Genomic DNA, 17,807 nt, shown 5'->3' on the forward strand with positions numbered 1-17,807 from the left:
TGGCCAGAAAATCAAAACTTTTAGTGCTTTGAGGCACCCCCAAATCATGTCCGATTGAGCTAAAAGTTTGCACAGGTCATTTTTTCGGTCAATACACAAAATGTACATGGTTGTTTTTTTAAATTCGATGATGAATTTTTTTCCATACATCCATTGCCACCCTACTGTATATAGATGTAATCAAAAAATGTAAACAGTTTGATAATGTATTTAGAGTCTTTGAGTAATAGCTCACAGTGAAGAACAAATGAAAAAATAAGTATTTCACAAACTTCCGTAATAAGTATTTAACGTAACTTCCTTTGATTTGATCCCTTCCATGAGGTTTCGCACAGTGGTAATATCACATTTCATAGACGCAGCACCCGAATTCTTTTTGAATTCTTTCATGGTCTCGCGTCCCATACCATTCTTCCTGAATATCCGCTTTGCGATGACCCAGTAGCGTGCGATAGGACGAAGCTGTGGACAATTCGGTGGGTTGATATCTTTTTCAATGTATTCTACAGCATTTTCTTGTAGCCATTTTAAACTTGCTTTTGAGTAGTGTGTAGATGTCATATCCGGCTAGAACAATGGAGGGGTACTATGCATTGTATATAATGGGAGCAATAGTTTCTACAAAAACTCAGTGCGGTGCATATCGGCATTAATTGTTCCTTTGATCTAAAAGGTGGATGACTTCAAACCGCAAGAAAAAATCGCCTGCCACACGAGCAGCTTCTGTCCTCTTTCACATATGTTTCGCCATCCATCAGAATGCAAACGTCCGGATGCTGCAAAATTCGATTGTATAGCTTTCGGACTCTATTTTTCGCTCGAGGCTTTTGTACAGCAGTGTTTTAGACGTTTTGTGTACCTTATACTTCTTATTCTTATTCGTTGAATCATTGAAATATTTGTTCTAGCCTTTTTCGCTAAATCACGAATGAACATAGATTTGTTGATAGGGTCAACTCAGTTCCACTAGGAACCTTACCGCTATTGAAGAAGAAAAAAAGAAGAGCAAGAAGAAGACACGGATGCCTTGAAGATTCCGATAATCCTATTTAAAACTGCGCTGAGGTGAGCGTACGTTTCTGGGCTCATTCCTCTAACCTGTCCGTATTTCCATTTATAAGTCCATTTAACCTGCATCGATCAAAAAAGGTGTATTTTTGATGCATAGTGTATTTGAGTTCATCAAAAAACATTGAAAAACACTTTTTTTTTGCAAAATATCTATCCGATTAATTAGAAAAACAGTACACTGAATTTCAAGGAACATGAGCTTACAGAATACAATTGAAGTTCATCTTAACATGTCCGTATTCTCCCCACCTCCTCGACATATCATGATATTCATTCTGTTCATAAAAGTTCATACGTACTCACCGTATGAATGAAATCCGGTAAGCAACTGTATATCGACGATCTTTAAATTTACAGGAAAATAGCTATAGCTGTAGGCTATAGACGGCGTGGGTGGATTGATATCAGTGTGCAGACAACGGCATGAAACTGATCTTTAGCAAGTGCCAAACGATTACATTCACGCGGCGCCATTCTAGTACAATGGGACGATCCGACCAATTGACCCGACTATAATCATCGTTGTAGACTGATTGACTTGGAACCGTTTTTAGCGAGACGAACCAAAATCCAGCGACTGTATTCGATTTGTTGTCTGACAACGTTAACTGTTCGGAGCTAATATAATATAATATAATATAATGGGGTTGTACGAATCTTCCTCTTCACTTTAACTTCCACTCCGCGAAAAACCATTATTGGCAGTGCCGTCACGTCGAAATTGTCGGCTCCTATCTGGTGAGGATTAGGAAGTTAACATTCATGATCCCTTAGGATGAAGATGATTCCAAAATATATATTTTTATTTAGGCTCATATGGCGTCAGCCTAACGGGGCCGGGAGTTCAATATTTCGACAATGTTTGCTTACAACTATGTTAGTAATATGTAACCGATTACTCGCGGTTGGCTCGAGGTTAGTATTACAAGTGTTTCCGTAATTGTGATGTTGCTGTCTTCAATGCTCTGTACTCGTGCCCGACACGGGATACTTCCTATTGGGATGCAGCTGACCGTTAATCAGCAACGCCCCCCTAGTTTGTATCCCATATCTAGCGTGGTGCGTCTTTCTCGGCTAGAGGAATCCAGGATAGAATGAACACTAGCCGGCGCAATCATCAGCTCGTGTAGAGTTGTCAATGAAGATGTTGCTCGCGGTTAAACAACGCTACCAAAGACGATGGAAAAATGCTTTATATTAACTCAGAAGTTCGAATTTTCTCGGAAATAATTTAAACATTATGTTGTGACAAGGCATTTCATACTTCTCAATATCAAGCTTAACTTTCTTCGCCTGACCTGAATTGCATAACCATATCATAAAAATTAGAACACACCCCTACTCAACTAGACTCTGCCGTTCCTATCCACGAAGCTATGATTATTCCCAATTCTCACAAATATATCAGTTACTATCGTGAGAACGAAAAGCAGAAAATATAGCGTAGTTTTCCAACACAGAGAAACGACACAATGTTTGGGATCCAGGGCAACTTTTCAATGCAAGTTCTCCCCACGCTTACGTAGCAGTAAAATTGCCCCGACGGAAATCGATACAACGAAAAACAAAATGGCGACATTGGGCAGCGAAAAAGTTATTTAAGTGTTTATTCTAACCTCATTCTAACAAATACGAAAAAAAGTTTGAACACTATAATAGAAAATTCCAAAGTTTATCTATTCACCTTATTATTGGTCGGCGACACTTAATTTTTTTTCATTTGCAGCTTAAAACCCAGCGATACAGTGATTGCCGATCAAACTAAATAATGCTTGCCTAACACAGACTCCGTGCAATCGTAAATTAATTTCGCTTCTTATTTACAGCGGCATCTAAACATCTAGCAACATTTTCAATGTTGATTCCCCTTTGTTCGACATAGCGTTCAATATTCAATTTATTTTCATTTTCTGTTGTGTGAAGAAGTTTATTGATAAATTCTTTTCTCTCTCATTTTGTTTCCCGAAAAGGTATAAAGGTTTCCGAATAACCGAAACCGAAACATAAAATGTAGAAACACAAGCGAATATGTATGTAAAAATTGTGAAAAAGATAGTATATATAACAATTGACAAAAATTCATCAAGTTTCGTAGGAATTGTTGTACGCGCTTTCTCACGTCGCTAATGTTATTTAATTCACCTGGCCAACGTATCTCCAACACCGCAATCAACGACCACCAAGCAGGTGTGTCGCGCGATTTTACGTGTGTAAATTATACAGATTATAATTCCTGAAATCGCACACCCCTCGTACTATCATGTGTTCAGAGAAAAACAATAGGCTACAACTTACAGGGTGTTCGTGATGAAGCAAATTTAACGGGGTCAACCAAAACTTTGAACACGAGGCACTGCCCGGGCGACAGAACACGTCTTCTATTTAGCAGCACTGCACTAATACTAGCAAATAGACAGACAGCAACCGTTAACAGAAGTTCGTGTTTTTTTTTGTATTCTGGCAGATGGCAAGCCGAAGTGTAACCGATTGCTAGCCGAAGTTTGGTTTATGATCCATTTTGTTTGATCTTTTGCATTCATACTAAACAAAAATTCATTCTCAAGCAATATTTAGATAAAAATCACAATTATTCTATCAATATGTAAAACTTATATTTCAAACATACTATATATGTTGTTTATGTTATATTTCATATTATCTTCTAGTGGCGAATGAAGTCTATTTACTTCATTCGCCACTAGAAGATAATATGTAATAAAAAGTTTACCTATCTCATTCTACATAGAACAAAAAAAACACAAGAATGTGAACACAACGGCGATGCTGAAACGAGCACAGTCCTCGAACAGCAAGCAGAAACTTCAAGCCATTAGAGGCGAATTGGTGGGCGTTCGTTCAGCGGGAAGAGGCAAAAATAAAAATGAATTCTCGCGCACTACGGAACCTGCTAAATCTCTATCCGATCATGAAATCAGAATGAGTTTCTCTCATCCGTTGATTCATTGTTGACGATTTCGTTTTTTCAAGCAAACGCATTGTTCATGCGATAGGATGGCGTTGACTTATTTTGTGCTAGTCAATGTCAAACTGAAATATTTGTCATGATATAAACTGAAAAAGGCCCCAGAAACGAAATTGAGGCAGACAGCGCAAAGTCCACCAGAGAAAAAGCAAAATTGAGATAGCTCCCATGTTCTTTACAGCACCAACGAGATTCGCAACGATGGTAGCACGAAATAAGACTATGATTCGGGTCAAGGATTTTGTTGTAGAGGAAATACTTCGAAATTCAAAAAATATTGTGATCATCAAATCACTTCAATCAATAACTAATAAGAAACATGGTTAAACCATGTTGTAACAATATCACTATTCGCAAAAAGCAATATTTGCAATGACACAACCAATCATGTTGGGTCAGAAGTGATATTACAGTGATTATTACTAAAATATTACAGAACAACAAAGGACCTACTCAAGAAATGAATTATATTGACATAGAATTCACTGTTATAGCAGACAAGGTGTTTCATTTTGGCAAGAGTCTCATCACAAAATTGTCGAAAATCTCGTGATACGAACTTGGTTGAAAGAGTGGTATCCGAAGAAATGAACGGAAGTTGTGTCTGCCATAAAAGGGATCCCAGTCATGCTGGAGTAATATAATATTGCATCCACACTACCGCACCGGCGCTATTGCATTTACAGAATACGTTCAAAAATCTTTCGATTGCTTTCAAACATCTGATCTAATCGATTATGTTGTATCCTGCATTCCTGTTCTCCAAGACGCCTAGAAGTATATCCTAAGGTGAGGCCGTTTCGCCACTAAGTTGGTTAGAGGAGCGGTATATGAAGACAGTATGGAAGAAAGTAGAAGGGGAATTACCTGCTTGAAGCGTGAAAGAGACAGACTGATCACGAGCGAGCTTGGGCACAGGCGATTGTGTTTTGTTTACAAACAAAACACAGTAAACTTCCAAGATGGCTGAAGAGTGGTTTTAGCATATTGGCCCACCTTAGGATATACTTCTAGGCGCCTTGCTGTTCTCTTGAAGCGAAACAGCTATTATTGTAAGTGCTATGTCAGCCTTCTAGAAATGAAACATAATTGGGTGTATCTGCTGTTTGCGCGAATAATGATATTGTCCCTTAAAAACCGTTGACATTTGATACGCGTAATAAAAAATCTCAAATTAAAAGAAAACATTATGATAAAACTGTACTATTCACATCCTAAGTTACTGCTCCCCAAATTTAAATTTCATAAACAGGTTGATTCATTAGGATTGTTGTTAGTTTTTAACTAATCAATCAATCGGTTAAAGGGTGGTATGATCAAAATTTGTTCATCTTAAATTTGACGCATTACTTCCAATCGTGTATTTGAAAAACTAAAACGTTTCTCATTTTCTAGGTACCTTCATTTAGATTTTTAGAATTGATCTTCATTTAAAAAAAAATGGCGTCCAAGAACTATTCGAGGTGTTCGAAGAACGTTGGTCGACAGGCAGGATGTCAAAACCGGAAGCCGCATAGAGCTTGAGCTTGAGCTTGAGCTTGGGTAGACTGTACAATTCGTAGTTGCTCTCCGTGATTGACCTGAACCAACCAAATGACGCTTGGGACTAGCAAATCATTCTCGTTGTGCAATTTTCAGTGATTCGAGCTTTAAATGGTCAATAACGACGCCGGCCACGTCCTTACAGTCACCAGGGGAAGGGAAGGAATGTTAGTATGATATTCGCCGCCCGAAGGCCAGAAGGGTCGCCTCTATAGCGTGGTTCCCTAGCGTTTATCATGGAAGGGATAGTTGTTAGTGGGAATGGTTAAGAAGAATCAGGATTCACTGCGGTAAATGATGTGATTCTAAAAAGTACATCTAATACAAAAATACAAACTAATACAACTATACACAAAAAAATTGGAAAATAGAACAGCAGTAAGTGATGTGATTCCATAATCGCAAACTCTCAATTACTCGATAGAACGATATTCCTAGAGCTTGAGCTTGGGTAGACTGCACAACTCGCAGCTACTCTCCGTGACTGACCCGAACCAGCGAAACCGCACAAAGAAAACACTGTAAAATCTGTAAAATTGATCAGACCGGCTATATATTCTACAATTCTAATATTTTTGTCGAAATCCAATCGCGAAAGCCGAGGGTTGTAAAACCTTAGAATGGAATCGAGAGAACTTTTCTAAAATCAATCAACCGTGATATATTCCGTTGTTCATTGCACTTACGCTTTATAGAACTCCAATAACGGCGGTGGAGAGTTATCTTGAGCAAACCTGAGAAGGTAACCGGAAGAACTCCTCTGGAATCAATCGGCGATATGTTCTTTTATTCATTGTGCGTATTCTTTAAAGAACTCAAATTGTGACGGCGAAGATTTATCTCTGGGAAACCTAAGAAGGTAACCGAGAGAACTTTTCCAATCGACCCGGTAAATGTGCCGTTATTCATCAAGCTTTTAAGAATTCTAATCTCGATGGCGGAAATTTATCTTGACGAAACCTGAGAAGGTGACCAAGATAACTTCCTAAAAATTCATCAGACCGGCGTTATATTCCGCTATTCGACTTGCTTGCGCTTCATCGAACTAAAATCGTTACGACGAAGGGTTATCTTGGGACGACCTGAGAAAACTTCTCTAAAATCAATCGGCATATTACTTATCTATTGTTTTTCGATCGCGGTTGAAGTTATAGTATATGTTTGAAATACCTATGATATTATACCAATACAGCATTTACACGAAACAACAGCAATATTTACAGAGACATACATGTAAACAAATTCTGTTGAAATTCAAGTGTGGAATATGAAGTCTGAAACATGAAAGCTGTAAAATGTAGTTTGAAATTAATCTACAATTTTAAGCATGAATGGGGAACAAAATATTGAATCGACTGATTAAACTTGAAATTAAAATAAAAGCAAAATGAAAAAATGCGTAGTGAATGCGTATAAAACTAAAGAAAAAGAACTGAGTAATATTTACTTGTATATGAGATGGGATGCGGTAAATTAATAGATTTTTGCGATCTGCATAACAAAACATAGTTGAATTAACGCATAGAAGCTGCTATAGCTATTATAACATTATAACATATAAACACAGAAAGCTATCTAAACCAAAATCACCATAGCAATTTAGTATATAATAAATTCAATCTACATGAAAATCTCATCTGAAAAGATCTGAAAATATTCAAATCAGTTTAAAAAGAAAACAAACTATCTGGACAACACAACAATAACTTCCGAACTGAGCATCTCTATTAATCTTTGCTTTGCCATGAGACCCATTCTAGAGAGAGCGGCGCTCTGCACATCCACAACACACCCATAGATAAAACCTATCACACAACTACCGCAGGAGACGTTTCATTTGCTCCACCGCGTCCATCTAAAACCATTCGCTCACTCCCACCAAAATGGCCATTGAAATATTTTCCAAATCATAGATGTAGCCCTCTCACTATCACACATAATGAACTTTCGAGTACAAATAGTACCTTATGAAATTATTATGAACCCAACATTTTAGAACACATCACCTAAAAAAGGTTGAAGTGATTGCGCTGTAAATCATATATTATAAGGATTTATGTGATACATGTCACAGCGTAGCCCCGGCATTGACGACTGCTTATATTGATCGACACTTTCTCTTCCTCTCACAACATCAACGAACACGAACACACTGCAAGAGAAGTGCAGTTCGGACAGCTTTCGGATCGGTTATCGAAACACGCATAACATAGAACAGAGAAGCAAACGACAATTAAAAATAACTTAGCTGAGGTATGATGTTTCATGCCACCGTCCTTGTGTGATTTCCTCCTCTCGGTGTTAATACACCCCCCCCCCCCCCCAATATTATGTGCCAATTGAAAACGTTTACTACCACACGCGCACAGAACCGAAGTACACAAGAGGGAAAAAAAAGCGTTGCGAGAGACAATATTTGCAACCATTAACATTTCCATAGAACGGAAAACATTATATTTGCAATGGTTGCATAATCAAAAACATAAAACCAGTATTCCCGAACTTCACTCTCAATTTTCTTAATTTCGCGCAAACCGACGGCTTTCACCAATAAACTGTTTCCAAGAGCACAATCACGTCAAATCACGTCACACGACGAAAAAGCAAACGCGGAACGTCGGAAAAATACATCCGTACTCGACGACGGTCCGGTCGAGACCTCAAAACCGGAAGCCGCATAGAAGACATAAAGAGTGACCAGCGTTTTCAATCATAACAGCAACCTCTCCCTCCGATTGGTTTTATCAAGATGGCCCAACAAACTAGGAGTATCGAGTATCGAACTAAGCAGCGGCTCCAGTTCGCAAAGATTAACAGAGCACGATTCTTGAAGTTGTACACGAAGATATTGACGAAGCTGGATTACGTGGTGATGGACGACGAAATCTACACCGAGACAGACTTCAAACAGCTTACTGGCGACAACCATGCGACAACCGGGAAGGAAAAGATATTTTGACAAACATATTCAAGCATGTGAAACTGTCGAAGTTCACTGAGAAATATCTAAGAAATATCGACATTTTCACTGCAACTGGGACCGTCAACCAGAAAATTTATGTGAACGAGCAAAAATAACAATATCGATTTGTTTTAATTTGATATAGAGTGAATTGAAATATTAAATTTGAAACCCGATGTATGAGTTCTCAAGTATAATACTAATTATGAGTAGAATTCCAGTATTTTAGCCAAAATTGTTTATAATATTGGTAATTAATATTCCAGCTTAGAGATTATTACAAGTAGCTTCCAGTAACTGTGGAAAAGAAACTTCCATAATATCCTCAAAGAAAAATCAAAATGAAACAAAACAAAACAAAATGAACCGTTCATTTGTTTTTCTAAGGGCTAATGAACTGAAAAGTTTGAAGTCTCTTGAATTCAACACGTTCGTTCATTTGTTTGTTACGTCGTTTGTATCCCGCTCTAAAACCAAAGCTACCCAAAGTACTGCTGAAGGCGGCGTTTGCGCGACGACGGATGATGTCGTGTTCGGATGATAGCATCTAGCGGCGCCAATCGAACTTGAACATGGAAGGAACTTTTAATTAACTATATATCGGAGATGATATTTCTGTTTCTTGTATCACCGACAGTGTAACCATCGAGAAAAGAGTGTAGATGGAATCAGATTCCGTGAATGATCAACATCTAACTTCTCTAAACATGCTGATCACTTTAAATTTAGCGCTGGTCAACGGGACGATTCCAAAGATCCTTCCGAAACCTCCAAGAAGTTCACCGACAAATTAACCGTTTGCGGTCGGAATTATTTTCCTTGAAAAAGATCCTCTTTTCTTTCCACGGTGATAATATTTTGTTTATATCGAGTATCGTTATTCATAGAAACTCCGAATACATTCGTAAAAAAGTTGACTAGACATTAAAATTCGGTTAGAAAAAATGTAAAATGTTACATCGTTGAATAAAATATTTAGTATGATCAGGGCCCGAAATCTTCGGAGGTGAAAAATGAAAACCGACTCTACTCTCAGTAGCGTCGCTCCGACTACAGCTGCCTTTACAGTCGCCCACAACAAACTTGACTTGACTAGAAAATGAGTTGACTAGCGTTGACTAGCCAGGATGACTGGTGAACTAGTCCAGTCAGTGGTTATCTTAACTGACTCGACTAATGAATACAAATCTGCCTCTTCATTCAACTGACTTCAATCCAAAATTCCATTTCTCCCTGACACTAATTTTATATCCGCGTACGCAATCTTATTCAACGTCCATATAAAGTAGAACGAAAACATGATTCCTGATGCAAAAAAGAAGTTACCCCATCACTGGACGGTTTATTGTCTACCCATCGTGAACTCAAACCAATGAACTTAGACATTTATCAAGTATGCTATAAAGGTCCTCGCGTTAGTATTAGTAAATAGCGTGCAAAATAGCGCACACATACTGCACGCTATTTTATACGTGTGAGTAATTTTCGTGTACGGTACAAAAGAATCTAGCTCACCTGTAGCGTATGTCAAACCACGTTGAATTCAAACATCGATGCATGCCACATACATGGGAGAGAGAAACTATGACTATGACTATGCAGAGCCCGGAGTATGATTCCTCGCTGTGGTGGCTGAGAGCAGACAAACGACCGCAAAGGGTTAAAACGCTGGAGCAAGAAATGACCGAAAGTTGCAGCTATTCGGACTCTGAGAACTTGTCAGTCAGTAGTTTCCTTCTTCGTTCTTCGGCCGTCCCAGAAATTATTTCCACGCCACAAACTTTGTATGGCCAGAGCAGATCGTCCAAAATTCGTGCAACTCCAGCAACTCCGAAGACAAAGACACTTGACGGACAGTTTGGACCAGTCGTTCAAAATTCATGTAAACATCTGGAAGCTGCGAAATGGAGAATCTATCCAATAATCCAGTCATCAAATTTAGGTGGACGCTCTGTCGAGAATATCTACCGAACGATTTGAACGCCTTCGGGAAGTACATTGGTAATGTGACGTTCACAAACAGTGGTGGTACCAATGTTACACCCAAACTATGACAGAAAGCATTTCATTTTCGGTAAAAACCATGCCTTTTCGTGTCTCGAAGCGTCAAATGGGCAAATAAAATCACCTGTCCCCCAACGCTCTAAAATGTTTGTATGGATGTGTAAGAAATCGAAAGAATTTGTTATTCCAACAGGAATGGTAGGCAAACGAAGGTCAAGATCAGAATCACGTGTTTTTCCCTTTTTCATTCATAGCTTCTAGATCAGCTGGTGCGTAGATTTTTATCACTTGAAGCGAGCGTATGTTTGACTAAGCTGGGAATATAGTTTAGAATTTAGTACGCACATAGAACCAAAACAAACCATAAAATAGGCGAGCGCGCGAGCGATCGTAAAACCAAAGGCCGGTTGTTACTGGAACAGAAACAAAAGGATCATTCCTATCGATATTCGCTCTGATTCTTGACCGAGTGACACATAGCATTTTTGACTATATGAAGAAGCATTACTCACTTTCTCCTTCACTCCCAATGTTTGACTTAGGATTAGGATATATCATGTAAGCAAAAATTCTGTATAAAAACCCGACCAAAATTTAATCAAGTAAGTAGTATTAGGCTGCCTTCTGCAGCCAGAAGTTCTATTAATTTGAATTGAGACCCGTGTTGTTCCTTGAATATATCGCAGTCTTGAGTCCGCTAGCGAGAGATCAGCAGCACCCAGACTTCCAACGTTCGAAGCAATAATTGTATAATTTGCGCTCGGAGTTCGTGAAGATCTTGTTCTCGTTGATCCTCCCGCTTAGTAGATTTCGACAAATTGTTCAAACTCCCGTTCGTCACGCGTTCCGTAGGGAATTAGTGCGAAGTGCAGTAGAATCAACTTGTTGAGGGAATATTGTCGATAGATTGATCGACCTCCGTTCGTTACGCGTTCCGTAGGGAATCAGTGCGAAGGCGGTTAGCTCAATTTATTGATAAAGAATACTTCTGATACACTTCCGTTCGTTACGCGTTCCGTAGGGAATTAGTGCGAAGGCGGTCTATGCAGTTTATTCTTGATAATTTCATACAACACTCTACTTCGAAATCTGTAACGTGCAAGACAAAGTAAGTACCATTCAAGAAGAAGTACCTTGGTAGAAATAGCAATAGCAGAAGAAGTTGGAGCTAGAGGAAAGCCACAATCCTTATGCATCCAGTGGATTAGCGGAATCAACAAAAAGATTGCTAGCTCAAAACCGTCAACACTAGAAATCTCAGATCCTGGGTCCTCCAGGAAGCGATTCGATGTAACGGTAGTTTACACCATCGAATATTGGAGGTTGTTGGAGCAATCGTTGAATTTTGATGAATGGAGGAGCATTTCAAGAATCTCCGGAATCTCAGTCAGTCAAGTGTTTCCAATGTGGCGTGCCCGGATTGCTAATCAGGTTAAACAACTTTCATCTTTTGGCAACATTGAAGCTTCGTGAGAGAGGAACAACAGCTGAACCAGTCAATTCCACATGTGAGTACGAATGGGGTACTCAATTGTGCTCCTCAACGAGAGTGCACGAAGATATTCTTTATTGAGCGTGAAGAAAGAGTAGCATTATTTTCAGCCTGCGTGGGTTTGCATGAAATTGAAATGCGATAAGTTTTTTATTGAGTGACGATGTATCAATTGAAGTGAAATTGTAAGATCCTGCTCGTGAGCGTTTCTGATGTGACAAGTATCAGCGGCGGCAATCATCGACGATTACTTGGACAGCATCGAGTTCATTGTACTGACTCTGGAAGTAACGGAAACTCAAAGACTGGATTCTGTATTCGCAACTGGGTTTCAAACCGGTTCTAGGTTCTGAAAACTGTGTAACTCACGAAGACTTCCACTCGTCTCCGATGCGGACGTCTTCTTAAGCCAGCCAAGCTAACTCTCACTCAAGTATTCTCAGGGTCGACTAAAACGCGCTAGTGGAAACTCACCTGTCCCTTCTCTATGCTGGAGCTAATCAAGCTGAAATCAATTTCTTTTGTGCACACAAGAAAATATCGCAAGCAAAATGTATAGAAACGAATCAAAGAACACTTTATTCCAGAATCCGATGACAATTTATTTATTGAAAAGATCTAAACGGACTCACTCGCTCTGCTCATATCTGCTTCCGTCGTTGTTGTGATACCGTCACCACGTAGTTATTACCGGCGGCTGTGCCGGCTTTCAGAGATCTGCTGCGCTGCGTTTTCCGGTTCCCAACCGGCAAGATGGACGTCTTCGGCGGCTACGTCTTATAATTCCGACTCAGGTCGGAAGATTAGATGATGGTTGTTGGTCGTATGTTGGTGGACGACCTTCGGCGACCTGGATAGCGGTATGTGCACTCCGAGAGGAATTATCTCGGCTTTGTTAACTCGCGACACCTTGCATTCACGGTCGGAAAATAACTTAAATGTGTCGACTAACTAACTCTTCGACCGGATGCGACCTCTTCACCTTTTAGCTGGCCTCGACGTTAGCTATGAGGAGGACCAGGGCTATATGAAAATAGCCTTACTAGCTTCGCTCACTATCTTCGCGCACTGTAAATGTTTTATTGAACAAAACCACTGTTTGCTAAAGCAATTAAATTGCTGTTAACACTAGATTCACTAGGAAATTGGACTTGCCGAAATTAACACCACTTTTTGCTTCGCTAATCCAGGAATAATAGCCCGTCGAGTGGGCTAGAGGGCCTTATATAGCATTCCGGATCCCGTCCTTACCAAGGATCGTACGATGCGTGGCCTCATCACGCATCAATTCTGGATTGCGCGCTTTGTGCTCAGTTGGATGCTGTGCTGGTATTGGTATCGGCTCCACTGATGAGTTTAGCAGAGATGTGAGCAGTGAAATCCGCCTGTTATTCCTGCGCTAACTAGGTTCGAATTTTCAAATAAATCTACACTGTGCTACCTCCTGATTGGCTAACCGAAATGAGTTCCGTCACACTTAACGACACATCAATTCTTTTTGCCGTGCTGCATGTTCCCCGGTTTTTTTGGAATACGTTGCGTGACGACGAAACTCATAGTAGGTTGCCAGAAATTTGAATTCGATTTTAATTTGATTTGCGAAATTCGTTTCTGTTTCTTTTTTATTTAATTTGTTTTATATAATTCAATTACTTCTTGTGCGGTTATTTATATTTACAAACAATATTTTGTTTTTCATTGATGTCAAAACTATCACCAAGCGAGTGATCTCAGCTTGTAAGCTTTGAAAAAGGTTACAACTGTCAGAAAAGCAAGTCCGGTAGCAGTGAAGGACGTATCGATAGGCCGTCATGGTGGATTGAAACGCTTTTTCGGCTCATCCTGCACAACAAGTGAAAAAATTTTTACGGCACGGTGACATTTTTCCGACGAAAAAGATGATCCTGAACTTCGTGCTGAAAATCTACGATCACTTTAGGTTGGTATGCGCGCTAGTTATTCAAGAAGAGAGAGTTCAAAATCCACGGTGCTGCTTGCTGGGATATGATCCCGCCTGTTACGATGACTTGGAGGTTCACATATTTGTGGTCTTCACTTTGCGTCTGCAAAACATAGGGTGAACACAAAATAAGAATCGCTGACACTGTTGAGCAGAGTTCAATAGGCGATGAAGGATTCGGTGGTTGCCAAGAGAGCTGTGAGAGGGAACTGGGACATGATTCAACATATTCTGGACGAGTTCTGATGATCTGCCTGTGATTGCTATGATATCGCTCAGCATCTAGGAATGCAATACTATTTCGTTCCATCGGAAGCTCAAGCCAATTGTGTTTCATATTTCAATCTCTGGTCAAGTTCTGTCGCGAGTGAACTCCATCCGTGATCTTAGAGTCTATTCAGCCGAAATGTGTACGACACGCTCTTCGGAACCTTCCGTGGCGGGATTCACTAAGCTACCGTCGTATGCAGCGCGTTGTCAACTTTTGGAACAGCAGACACTGGAAAAAAAGTATTTCAAAGCTCAGATTATGTTGGTTGCCAAACTTTTCATATTCATGCGCCTGAGAGTATTCCTCGTGCCAGAAACTTTTTGTATCTTGAAGGACGTAGCGTTATTTATGCGTTGGACAATCCTGTCCGTTTTAAGGTTTGAATGAGGTCGTAGTAGGCGTATCTGAAATCTTTTGACAAAAAATTGTTTGGAAAACCTGTAGCTTTGGACGGTAAAAATTTCACGTTGAAGCCGAGATAGGAAATTTGATTTCGGACACCCACATTAAAAATCCAGCGTTGTCAATTACTAAAATCGCGCAATCGCTGAAAGTGGTTATGGCAATATTCTAGTCTATAAATTTGAAAAATAAATTTCTATAAATTTGAAGAAAATTTAAAATTTTCTTCATATTTCTGAAGTTTATGCGTTCAAGAATATACCCTAGAGAGGACTTTTCGAAAATCCCATTATTTACGGAAGTTCAAGTTTTTTTAGTTATGCGGTATCTGATCTAGTGCGGCCATAACCATTAACTTCAAACGCTTCTCTTCCTGAATGGCGTTCACGTTCCCTGTGGAACTTTTGCCGTCTCAACGTATGCATTGATTAGCGTCGTTTAGTAATACTTTGTTGAGTTTTCTTTAGCCAAATAACACGCCTTGAATGTATTCCGAGGGGCAAGCTCTAGAATACGCGTGACCACAGTGCAAGTCGAAGGAAATTTCATTGACGAAAAATCCCTCGACCAGAACGGGAATCGAAACCGAACACCCGGCATGATAATGTGAGACGCTAACCACTCGGCCACGGGTGCACAACTTCAAACGCGCTTTTCTCGAAACTGGTTTTTTTCAAACTGGCGTACACAATATCTTAAGTTCTACTGCACCGATTTAGTTTAAATTAATATGAATATAATCTGTACGCATCTCTCGATCCCATGAACCAATAAAAAATCGGGAAACGTAAGATTTTTTTTCTTCAGACAGCCGTCATTTTGTCAAAAAACATGTTTTTGCTTGTCCGAGGTTCATGAGATAGCAGCATCTTTACCAATTCAGAATCTGTTCGATTTTTTTGTTTCAGATAACCAGAAGAACTCATTCAAGTCTGGACAGCGCAAGCAATCAGTCGTTTACTTTCGCGTTCCCGTAATCGTGATCGAGTGCCGTAAGCTGTTATTAACCTTAAGGCCCATTTATACGTTGCTAGTAGCTGGCTTCACAATGAGCAGCTACTGACCCGGTGAACTCGCTTGACAAATGGTTGACTCGCCTTGTCCGTTCACACAATGTGAGCTGCTGGCAAGAAACTAGATACTACGGCACAGGTTTTCCAGAGATGCCAGGCGGTTTTTCAAATGTCCATCAAATCGTCAGAAACAGCAATCAGATCCGAATTTGTCAGATGATTGATCCGAAATCGACTTCTTTATTGGCAGTTTTCGTCTTAGATTTTCAGTTGAATTTATCATTACACAATTTTATCGCTAAACACACACTGGCCGTGTTTAAAAATACTTTGTGCTGAATTTCTTTGAACTGAAGGTACTATCCGGAAAAAGCAGAAAGAAAAAAGGATTCGGTCCAGGAATTGGATGCAAAAAAAAGGAGCAACAAATACAATATTGAAGTAACTCTACGATGATGATCCCCGAGAGTACAGAGCAGTGTTGAGAATAACACCTGAAAAAGTGAAAAAACTGTTGGATTTAATTGCTCCACAAATACAACGCAAGATACACTCATGAGGGATGCTATACCTACATGAGTGAAACTAGAAATGTTGTACCTTTCTTCTGGAATATCGTTCAGATTATTGTCGATATTTTTTTAGAATCTCGAAAGCATCCATAGCTAAAATAATTCCGAAAGTATGTAGTGCTACAAATGGCAGTCTAAAAGATTTTTCAAATTTTGATTTATTTCGCCTTGACAGCAGCTTCGTGTACCAATTTGTGAAATGAAAATGATAGTAGATTTGCAGGAGGAATAAATACGCCTCAAAAACTAAAATAATGAATGAAAATCTACTTTTTTAAATGGAATATGTATTCTGTTTTTTAGAACAATACTTTTTTTTGGAAGTTGTGAGTGAATTTCGAATGAAAATTGTGCCCGATAATGATTTTATATTTAGAATCCCAAGAAAACTATCTCAAAAAGAAAACGTGCCCCACCAGCGTGCAAAACAAAATAAAATGAGTAAAAAAACTTTTTAAGTTAAACGGTTTATTTGTGATTAAACATAATAATGTACTAAAAGCTAGAGAAAATAATTAGGCAAGTTGCAGTTAGTAGTTATCACACCTCTCCTTCATTAGTCTAGGGCATTGATAAGACTAAAATAAAATAGTGGGACATATGATGAAATCACTAATTGTGGATAATGAAAATGAATGGATTTTATAATTTAAAAAGTTTTTGTTTACTCATTTTATTTTCTAGTTTTTAGTACATTATCTGTTTCATTAGAATATTTCTCTACAATAAAGGCATTGTACTGTATTCTATCAGTCAAAAAATTTCATTTGATACCGATATTGAGTAGATTGCAGAAAATACATAGTGTGTTCTCCAAGTCAAGTTCGTTGGTTTGATACACATATCTCAATCAACCTTTTTTTTGAGATGATATGGAATCAGCGATTTTGAGCGGAGGCCAAATCGGATTTTTCAAGATAAGCAGTTTTAAAATGACAGCAGTTCCTATCCGGTCAGTTCCTATTGGTCAAATTTCTATTACTGTGGGACAATCCTACAGACATACATACATACATACGAACAGTTCAAGCTAAATAAAACGTTTAATAAAGTATATTGCTATTTTGTGATTGCGGCCATCTTGGATTTTAATTTTTCATGATCTACTGTGATCTACTATTCAAGCCCTTTCATTTGATACCCATATTAATGGTGTTTTGACATAATATGTAGTCCGCCATTTGGTAGAATTTTGATGGATTTGCATTTTTCATAAATAACCGTGTTCTGCTAGTCAATCCCTTTCATTTGATACCCATTGTTACGGGGGTTTCGGAGGTTCTATTCAGCACGCGTTTTTATCAATGTATAGCGAGCTCAAAGCTGTATTTATTAAGAGAAACAATAATTAAACAAGAACTTTACATTATTAGGTTTTACCTACATTTGATCTCCTCGTTTTAAATTCAAAGCACGACAGGATGATTCAATTATTTAACAATTTGGGAATTCAACTTTATTTTGGGTTTTATCTCTACTCCTTTTTTGTGATTAGCAAAGAATGTGTGGTACGAGAGAAGTTTTCAGAATGACAG

At 38.9% G+C, this 17,807-nt stretch overlaps 1 protein-coding gene across 2 annotated transcripts in view; it reads right to left on the bottom strand.

Moving 5' to 3' along the window:
* LOC129767894 (microtubule-associated protein futsch) overlaps nt 1-17,807 on the bottom strand; it is a 99,924-nt gene that overhangs the window by 64,477 nt on the left and 17,640 nt on the right. The window contains exon 1 of one of the 2 annotated variants that reach the window (XM_055769155.1): nt 3,367-3,467. The exons of the other annotated variant lie outside the window; for it this stretch is intronic. The gene's annotated coding sequence lies outside the window, so the exon portion shown is untranslated. Of the gene's footprint in view, nt 1-3,366; nt 3,468-17,807 lie in introns of those variants that run through there. 2 annotated transcript variants of the gene reach the window in all.

The sequence above is a fragment of the Toxorhynchites rutilus genome, chromosome 2, assembly GCF_029784135.1.
Source record: "Toxorhynchites rutilus septentrionalis strain SRP chromosome 2, ASM2978413v1, whole genome shotgun sequence".
NCBI lineage: Eukaryota > Metazoa > Arthropoda > Insecta > Diptera > Culicidae > Toxorhynchites > Toxorhynchites rutilus.